This window comes from Helianthus annuus, chromosome 9, assembly GCF_002127325.2.
Source record: "Helianthus annuus cultivar XRQ/B chromosome 9, HanXRQr2.0-SUNRISE, whole genome shotgun sequence".
Taxonomy (NCBI): Eukaryota; Viridiplantae; Streptophyta; class Magnoliopsida; order Asterales; family Asteraceae; genus Helianthus; species Helianthus annuus.
In genome coordinates, this window is record NC_035441.2 from 15,476,551 (window position 1) to 15,485,594 (window position 9,044).

Here is a 9,044-nt window from a genome sequence, read left to right on the forward strand (position 1 = left end):
AACTGATTGGGCCCGTGACATTGAGAGCCCAAAACAGTGTACGAGCAGCTAGTCTCGAGTCGCAACAAGGATTACGAGTCACAACGGGGATCTCGAGTCGCAACGGGGATCTCGAGTCGCAACAGCTGAATACGAGTCACAACGGGTGGTCTCGGCTCATCATGGTTTGGTTACGAGTCGCAACCTGACTCGCAACCATGATTGCGGCTCATGCTGCTGTGTCGGTGTGAGGTTCCGAGTCGTAATTGGAGGTACCGACTCGCAACCGTGCGTGTGTACTGGTTTCCTGATTTCATGCAATTCAGTTATACACATTTATGCCATCAATTATCAGTTTCCAAAATTCAAATCACTAACAGTTTCTATCCGGGAACTTTTTAGATCAAACAGGGAAAATCAACGCTAATCCTTATGAACCCTAGCACCAAATATATATGAACAATTTAACAATCATGAAACCGTTTTATAAACATCAATCAATCATATGAACAATCCGAAATTCTGGACATAAGCATCTAAAAATCAACTATCTCATAACAATTAAACTAACAGAACATGATATCCGGGTTAACATCTATTCGGTTTCACATTTACCATACCATTCGATACCTATGAAACTATAACCGGTTAACAAGCATTCGGTTAACATCAATCCAAAAACAAATCCGATTTTCATGCACATAAGAATCACATATATGCATCATAACATCAAACCAAATCATCATCAACATGTCGAGCATATACAATACACATCAATGGATAACATACTAACCGGTTACAAGTAAAGAGGTGTGATTCGAACAAGAGGATGATCGGATGGTCTTGTGCCGTCGGGTCCTAAGCAAGCCGAGAGAGAGAGAGCAAGTAGGGTTTGTTGTGTGTTTTTGTGATTTGTAACAACAATGAGAATCAACCTTTACCAAAAGGTTTTGTGTTTGCGAGTGGGGAGTGGGCCGAGCCCACTCGGCTGCCAGATGGATCCGTGAACAAGGTGTGGCCCGAAATGGGCTTGTGTGACCGGTTTGCCTTGTGCGATCGGGTTTTAGTGTGTGGTTTGGGTTCGCGTACACACAACATACATACACACATAATGCACATAAACATAACATACCAAGTATTCATTCAATTAATAACGTTCTCGTAAACACGTATCGTTACATAAAGTAAGTCTGAGGTTCGAGTTGTCACATTATCCCCAACTAATTGGAAATTTCGTCCCAAAATTTGATATGCACTCACTGAGGAAGCTAGGTAAGTTCAATAGTTCACTGGTTTTCCTGGGGTGTCACACTTACCGTATTTCATTCGGTTTATTAAAGACATTTTTGATAGTTATGATATTTCATTTGGTTTGCTACAGGCATTTTGAATCTTTCTTATCAGATGTGATTGAATAAAAGTTTAGCTGTGTTTGGTTATTGATATTAATGATAGATGTTCTATGTGTTTGCTAGAATTACATTGTATTAGCCAAGTATCCATAAATACATATTTTTTGAAGGAGATGTCAAAACACCACACTGTTGAAATTTTCTTGAATTTGATCGAATATGGGGTATGGTATTCTATCATCTTTGTTACTTTTGACTTTGTTTGGCATGATAAAGAAAAAAACATACTTATAGTTGTTTTTTTTATATCAACAAGTAAGTACAGGGGACTGGGGGTGGTCCGTGATGACACCCCCATCATGCGTGAAACAAGATTGCACACCGCCGCCACCACCTCCCATAACGCGTGAAACTTTCAACGCGTGGAAAGGATCACGCATGGAAAAAGAAATGACTGTTTGGATTTTGACCGTTTAGGCAAATTATGAACGTTGGGGATTTTATTTTTTGAAAGGTTTTTATATAAATCCACAAACCATTCCCCCCACTCACTTCAAAAAATCAAAAAATTCTCCATTTCATTTCAAAAATTCTCCCACTCAATCTAAATAATTTTTCAACACACATGGAAGGTTCAAGTAAGAGAGGTGCGGGTTCGGAAAAAAGAGGTTCGGGTACGAAGAAAAATCCCGTAAGACCCAAGGTTCGAGCGAAGCTTGGCGAGCCGACGCGCTTTAGGTTGCAAGACGAACCCGACCAAGTCCCACATTTTCAAACCCAACAATATCCACCCTTTCAAACCCAACAATATCCACCCTTTCAACCCCAATCGTTTCCACACTTTCAAACCCAACTCCACCAACTCGACCCACTACTAGAAGATAACACCCTCATCCGTCAATTTGCAAATGCGTATCGTGAACCACAACCAAGTCTCGATGACGATGAAGATGATGATTACATTCAAGAAGAAGAAGAAGAAAAAGAAGAAGAGGAAGAGGAAGAAGAAGAAGAAAACGATAATGTTCAAGAAGTTGTCCCGTCATCCGTTCGGAAAATTTGGACGAGCGAGGAGGAGGTCTCCTTAGTAAAGGCGTACTTGCACATCTCCGAGCACGCGTACATGGGACACTTGAAAACGGTAGAAAGACAAAATGATTTTCCATTGTTTAGTTTTTTTTTTATTTTGCTATGTAATTTATTTTTTAATTTTAATAAAATTTATAATTTAGTGTTTTATTGTTAATTTCTAATTTAAAAAATAAAAAAAAGTTATGAGTGATGGAATTCCATCACTAGTGATGACCACCGCCACTAAGAAAGGCTTGTGAGTCATAGAATAGTGGTTGATGACATGGTGGAACTTGATTGGATGTTTGTGAGTGATAGAATTCCATCACTTGTGACCACCCCCACTCCCCTTATACCGAAATTTAATTTACCAAAAATGTATCTGGATATGTATTAATTTTATTCTATATATGTTACATTTAATTTGTATTCATATTATATGTTTTTAGTGGACATGTCATAGAAATTGAGTTATATGATATCAATACAGTGGCTTTGTTAAATTCCTTTTTTTATGATTGTATTCTTTTTGTAGGAAACATTTTAAGGTCAACAAAGTTTACTAACATGGCATACGAAAATAACATCCCAGAGGCACGTAATACTGGTTTTAAGATTCGATCATGCATTCAATGTAAGTGTATGCTAAAATGATCCATAACGTATGTTATCGAATCTTTTGTCTTTGGTATGTTATTGCGTAATGAATATCTTTATTAACAAGTCTTTTATCGCAATTTGATTTGTTTATTATTATTCTATTTTCCTTATGAGAACAAGTATTCTATATTATTTAGGTGCTAACTATAAATATTCAATGTATACATTCAACTTTATTCTAATATTCTAATGTTCAGTAAATATTTAGTATTGTTTGATTGATTTGTATTTGTTTATAGAAATATACATAAATTGCCGTTGTTTTCGGAAACTTTCCCAAAACATCGAACATAGACTTAGAAAGTTGATATGTTTTTAAATTTCATTTAAAATAGATTATTTAAAGGTTTGACTTTCCAATATTATGAAATTAATCATTAATATCTTAATATCTATATTTAATGTTTAAACTACAAAAGTATTCTTACAAACAAAATATGCAACATATAAATCTCTTCATCTCATTTGTAGTTAAACCAATACATCCCTTTCACTACGAAGCTATTGTGAGCCAGTTTTATCAATCGGTTAGTTACTTATTCCCATCACGTCTACAGCGATGTATAAACGGTCAAAGCATGAATCTGATTCTTTGGAAAATCAATCAAGCAAGAAAAACACTTCAGACCGTAAGTTTTTATTTATCTTTTAAATATTTTATTATGTTTATAATTGATTATATTGTAATTCAGCTTATGTATCACAATGACAGTCACTTCAAGAAAATCTAAGCAAATGAAGATGTTTTTCAAGATGATGTGGCAAATGTTCCGCCTGATGTCCGAGTTGTAGACATGGAACCTGTCTTGGAACAACAGGTTTTAGATGTTCCACCAGTTGTTGGTCTGTTGTTGGTCAACCTGATGAGTATGAACTTACATGGCATCTCACTTTTCGTTTTGTAAGTTTCTCGTTATCTAATTTCCTTAATTTAATATTACGGAATGTTTTAAAGTTTTTATTCTAATTAATCATTTAACTGGCTTCTTTTATGGATTTGTAATGCAGCGGTTCCTGAAGGCCTTTGCCACGAATGTGGATTTATCTGTCCTTGATGAAATGGCAATTCAAATTGAAGACGGCTTTTCAATGACTTTGGAGATACGGGAAGAAACTGCACATGGCAGGATTAGGTATGCGTTAAGAGGATGGCAAAACTTTATGATGCAAGCTGGTTTGGAGGATGGAGGTCAGTTCGTGCTTCGTTATGATAGGAATCTCAACAGGTTGCTCTTTGCTAACCCCAACGTTTAGAGAATGTATGTTTTGTCGATAATATATGTGGTAAACAATTATGCCGGTAGTAATCATGTTTAAGGTTTTTTGTCATATTACAATGTTTGGACAAAATTGGCGATTATAATGCTTCAACATTGTATTTTGTGTGGTACAATTTTCGAACAGTTACAAGTATATACTTATGGTTTATATGGTATGTTTAGAATGTTTTATGTGTTTAGTTGGCGTTAAGACACCCGCGAAACTCGTGAGTTCTTAGACTAGTTGTTTTTAAAACACTTTCTCTAACTAGTATTTTATTATGTTCTATAAACATCTTTACAAATTAATAATGAAGATTTTTTTAAAACAATAAAAAAGTTTTAGAACTCTTATTTCTTAAAAATTGTGGATTTTATGTTTTATCTTTAATTCGTACCTTAGTAGTCTTATCTTTTTAATTTATTAGTATTATAATTATTATATTAAAATAACTTTGTAATATAATTAACAACTTTTTTATTAAAAAAATGTAAAAGAAAAAAAGTTTCGTAGCACATAGAGAGTAAAATGATTTGCTCAATTGTCATTTAATAATTGATAGGAGACGTAGGGAAACCTGGGTTCGATCCTTGAGACAAAACAAGTTTTACTGGCAATTTCACTGTCGTGCCTACAGAAGGGTGGGTTACGGGGTGTAACACCCCAAAACCGGGTTTGCTAATTAAACCCTGTTAGTACTAAAGAGCGGGTAAAATACTGTTAGTGGTAAAGATTAACCTGGTAAATTATTAGGATATAAACAAATAAGCCTAATAATAAATAAAAGGAGAACAAATGCTTTTGAGAAAATAAAGTGTATAAAAGGCCCGAGTTAACGGGACTTAAAATGAAACGGGTTATAATTTCCCCGAACCCATTAAGATAACTAGGAAAGTGGAGAGACTAAACTTGACAAAAATTAAAATAATTTGGTTAATAACCCTTTATAAAACTTGGATAAGTGGAGAGACTAAACTTGACAAAAATTAAAATAGTTTTAATTTAATTAAAAGAAAACACCACAACACATACACAAGTGTGTGTTCTAGTCAAAGATTCCATAGGAGCCAAAAGGGGTTCTCTCCATTTAACCCTTAATTGCACAAAACAATCAAATTAGAGAAAGAAATCATGAGCAAATAGAAAGCTAAACTGAAATTAGTGATCACCCAAGTGAAGGGATCACAAGGTATGTCAAATTTCATTATTTGATTCCATCTCAAATTCTTGATGAATTTATGAAATCGAAATTCGAGCTTGAATAATTGATGTTTGGGTGAAACTAGGATGAATCCATGTTTAGGAACGAACCCAAGTCAATAAATTGATGAGTTGATGTTCATAATTATAATGGAAATCATTCATCATCCCATAATATTCTCCCATCTTTTTTGACCATTTCCCCGACATTCCGGCCCATGTTTTATGGGTCTTTTATTGCATGTTTTAAGGAGCTTGTCTCTCTCCTTTTTATATTTAATTTTCTTTCTTTTATTATATATTTACTTTTTTGTAATGCTCGATGCATCACATTTTCAATCAATACAAAACATAATGTTCGGAGAATTATCTTGATACCAAAACTTAAATGGTATCAGAGCAGGTTACTATACTGCTCGACAAACAAAACCAAAACCATACTACCTTACTCTGATCAACGGCCAAGGAAGACGATTGGGATATTTGATTCGGGTTGTACCGAATACATAACTTACCTACCTGAATGGCTAGAAAACCTGAAGGCATCCACTTGTGAACCTTCTGTTATGATTCCAAATGGTGATTCCACACCCGTCATGGGTAAAGGAAGTTGTCGTTTGCCATATGGAAGAGAAATTAAAGGGGTGTTGCATGTTCCAGAATTTAAGTGTAATCTTCTATCGGTAAGTCGTTTAACAAAGGATCATCAATGTGCAGTAATTTTTCTTCCCGAATTTTATTTCATGCAAAACTTGCGTTCGAGGAAAATAATTGGAATGGGTAAATGTGAACATGGACTGTACCGGATGAAGATGATGGAAAATAAAAGAAAGGCTATGATGCCTTCGGTGGAGGTATGGCATAAGAGACTTGGTCACACTTCTAGTAGTAAGCTTTCTCATTTTAAATTTGTCAAGAATGCTTCCTTTAAAACTATTGATTGTGATTCATATGCTAAGGCCAAGCATACCAGACTACCTTTTCCTCTAAGTTCAATCAAAAGCAAAGAATGTTTTGAATTGTTACATTGTGATATTTGGGGTAGATATAGAACTCCATCGCTTTCGGGGGCAAACTATTTTTTAACAGTCGTGGACGACTATAGTCGGTCCGTTTGGGTTTTCCTACTAAAGCACAAATTTGAGGCAGGTGATCATCTAATTTTTTTCCACTAATTGGTCAAAACACAATTTGGAAAACTGATTAAAAGAATCTGTTGTGATAACGGGGGAGAATTTGTTTCAAACCGGATGCATAACTTTTATGCCGAACAAGGCATAATTCTTGAAACCACTTGCCCACACACACCACAACAAAATGGTGTTGTGGAACGCAAGCACAAACACTTGCTCGAAACTGCACGAGCCCTTAGATTTGAGGCGAATCTGCCAATAAAATTTTGGGGCGAGTGTGTCATGACAGCCGCCTACATAATCAACCATCTCCCATCGAAAACCATTGATAACAAAACCCCATTTGAAATTTTGTTTGAGAAAACACCTGAGTATGATCATGTGAAGGTCTTTTGTTGCCTCGCTTATTTTTGAAATACTGACACGAAGGGAGACAAATTTGAATGGAGAGGGAAACCCGGTGTATTTCTGGGTTATCCACCAGGAACAAAAGGGTACAAAATATATGACATTACCCAAAACAAAATGGTGGTGTCAAGAGATGTGAAATTTGTCGAAGAAGTCTTCCCTTTCGGGAGCTCAGAACGTATTGACAAAAAGAGAAATAAGAGGCTTTTTGATTTTCCTCCTTGGTATTATAAGGAAACCGATGAAGCCAATCAAGAAGCCTTGGGCAAAACTACACATGTGAGTTGGCCTAAACTGTTGGACCTGGATAACACAAACCAAGTTGAAGGTACAAATGAAACAAATGATGATAGGCCGATTGTTTCTAATGAAGCCCAGATCCCACAAAGTAACCAAATGGTGGACGATCAGGTTGAAGACAATGATCAATCAAATGAAGACCAAATGGAAGATGAAACAAGCCATATAGGAGCGCAACCGACCAGACAGCAAAGAGTCAGAACTCAACCAAAACGACTTGGCGATTTCATTGTTGATCTCCCACCATCCATAGATCACACTTTGCCCGCTTCCAATCAGGAAACCTCGACTAACACGGTGCATCCCATAGCTCATTTTATTTCTTATGAAGGGAGACAAATTTGAATGGAGAGGGAAACCCGGTGTATTTCTGGGTTATCCACCAGGAACAAAAGGGTACAAAATATATGACATTACCCAAAACAAAATGGTGGTGTCAAGAGATGTGAAATTTGTCGAAGAAGTCTTCCCTTTCGGGAGCTCAAAACGTATTGACAAAAAGAGAAATAAGAGGCTTTTTGATTTTCCTCCTTGGTATTACAAGGAAACCGATGAAGCCAATCAAGAAGCCTTGGGCAAAACTACACATGTGAGTTGGCCTAAACTGTTGGACCTGGATAACACAAACCAAGTTGAAGGTACAAATGAAACAAATGATGATAGGCCGATTGTTTCCAATGAAGCCCAGATCCCACAAAGTAACCAAATGGTGGACGATCAGGTTGAAGACAATGATCAATCAAATGAAGACCAAATGGAAGATGAAACAAGCCATATAGGAGCGCAACCGATCAGACAGCAAAGAGTCAGAACTCAACCAAAACGACTTGGCGATTTCATTGTTGATCTCCCACCATCCATAGATCACACTTTGCCCGCTTCCAATCAGGAAACCTCGACTAACACGGTGCATCCCATAGCTCATTTTATTTCTTATGAAAAGTTTACTAATGATCACAAAGCCTTCTTGACGGCCATCAGCTCTAATGATGAGCCAAAGTCTTTTAACCAAGCAGCACAGAACAAAGACTGGAGAGATGTAATGGAAAAGGAGATAAAGGCATTAGAAGAAAATGGAATATGGACTCTTGAAGAGTTACCTGCCGGAAAGCGAGCTATAGATTCAAAATGGGTCTATAAAGTTAAGTAGAAACCTAATGGGGAAATTGAAAGGTACAAGGCCAGACTTGTGGCAAGAGGGTTCACACAAATGGAAGGGGTTGACTTCCATGATACATTCGCACCAGTTGCTAAGCTAGTCACAGTTCGTACTCTTCTTGCTATGGCAGTGAAGAAAAATTGGCTCATTCACCAACTAGACGTCAAAAATGCTTTTTTGCATGGGGACCTCGAGGAAGAAGTCTACATGAAAATCACACAGGGTTTTGATAAAGGGAAAGAAAAAAGGGTTTGCAGACTTAGGAAGTCTTTGTATGGTCTAAAACAAGCCTCGCAAAACTGGTACCAAAAGTTTACTTCGGCTCTCTTAACACTTGGTTTCAAACAGTTAAAGGCAGATTACTCACTTTTCATTTGCAAGAAAGAGAAGTCATTTGTAGTAGCCCTAATATATGTCGATGATGTCATCGTCGTCGGAGATGATCTAGCAAAAATAAATGAAACAAAAACTTATCTCGACAAAAGGTTTAGCATTAAAGACCTTGGAAACTTAAAATACTTC